The sequence below is a fragment of the Aplysia californica genome, unplaced genomic scaffold (genome assembly GCF_000002075.1).
Source record: "Aplysia californica isolate F4 #8 unplaced genomic scaffold, AplCal3.0 scaffold01099, whole genome shotgun sequence".
In the NCBI taxonomy this organism is placed as follows: Eukaryota; Metazoa; Mollusca; class Gastropoda; order Aplysiida; family Aplysiidae; genus Aplysia; species Aplysia californica.
In genome coordinates, this window is record NW_004798369.1 from 45,135 (window position 1) to 46,599 (window position 1,465).

The 1,465-nt window shown below is 46.7% G+C and overlaps 1 protein-coding gene across 1 annotated transcript in view; it reads left to right on the forward strand.

Annotated features, from left to right (window-relative positions):
- LOC101855068 (multiple epidermal growth factor-like domains protein 6) overlaps positions 1 to 1,465 on the forward strand; it is a gene marked incomplete at its 5' end in the record, with an annotated part of 50,416 nt that overhangs the window by 6,256 nt on the left and 42,695 nt on the right.

Below are 1,465 nucleotides of genomic sequence, written 5' to 3' on the forward strand. Positions count from 1 at the left end.
TCCTACCCCGTCTATCATCCCTATCCTCAACCTATCTCTCATCCACCCCAGTACCCCCACATCCCACCCTAATCTTGCCTCTCACCGTCCCTCTCCCTACCCCTCTTCTCCCACCTTTTGGACACAATCAAAATCCTGGGGATATGGGCTGTTTTGACCTTGCCTATCAGGATCAACCCGTTATGCGTGGCACACAGCATGGCAGCGAACAACCAGAAATACTCGATGAAATAGGCTTTCGCTATCCCACAAGGCCACAAATACACAAGCCTACATTGACGTTCCACAGTATGTGTATATAATGCATATAACGCATATATGTACAGGCGACTCTGGTGTAGTGGTTAGGCGCTTCGCTGTCGGACACAGAAGACCCGAGTTCAATTCCCGAATGGGGTGAATTTTTATCGAGTGTCTCAGTTGTTCTGCTAGGATATTGCATCCCTCTCAGCGCAGGCTGATCCTGACAGGCAGGGTCGGATGCCCGCTTCCTATTTGATTTAAATTTTGTTGATTGGGGTGTATAAACACGTACATTTGAAAGAACGGTCTCCGATACACTTGCACTTAGAGGACAGTCATAAACTGCCCTACAGAGAGAGGACGAAACTGGAGCAGGATATTCTCCAGTACCCATAACGATATATTTACTTCTTCTCTTTATTGTCGTGTATTTTTTCTCGAACTTCTTTAAAGCATTTGATACTGAGATCCCAGCTGACAATTACCTCATTGTTCCCACCCCTCCCCTCCCCTTTTTTTCACGACTCCCTCTCCGTTTTTTTTCTCCTCATGTAACCACGCTTACATTATACAAACTCATGTGCACTAACACACTAAACTCTCTCCCTCCCTCCATCCTCACAAACACACTCACACACGCACACACACACACACACACACACACACACACACACACACACACACACACACAGAGAGAGAGAGAGAGAGAGAGAGAGAGAGAGAGAGAGAGGGATATATAGAGAGAGAGAGAGACAGAGAGACAGAGCGACAGAGAGACAGAGCGACAGAGAGACAGAGCGGCAGAGAGACAGAGAGACAGAGACAGAGACAGAGAAAGAGAAAGAGACAGAGAAAGAGACTTAATTTAATCAGACTGTCCGAAATAATGTGGAAATCAAGATCGCGCCCTTCGAGGAAATATTCTCCTTGAGTGTGATGTGGAGACGCTTTTGACGGATTGAGCGACCCGGTGTCTTGTCTGTCAGGAAGACATCTTCTATTTGTTCAGTTCTATGAGACAGTGTCTGCGGAACCCACCAATGTTTCTATTGTGCATGTGATCAGTTCAGATATCGATTCCAACCGTTGTCCTTCGGGCCCATTGTTGATGGAAATTTGTTTATCCAAAACATTCCCTGCTTAATGGAGTGAAAGGGGGAAAGGTCGGTGTATGTGTGAGTGTGTGTTTGTGTGTGTGTGGGGGGGTGTGTGTGTGTGTGTG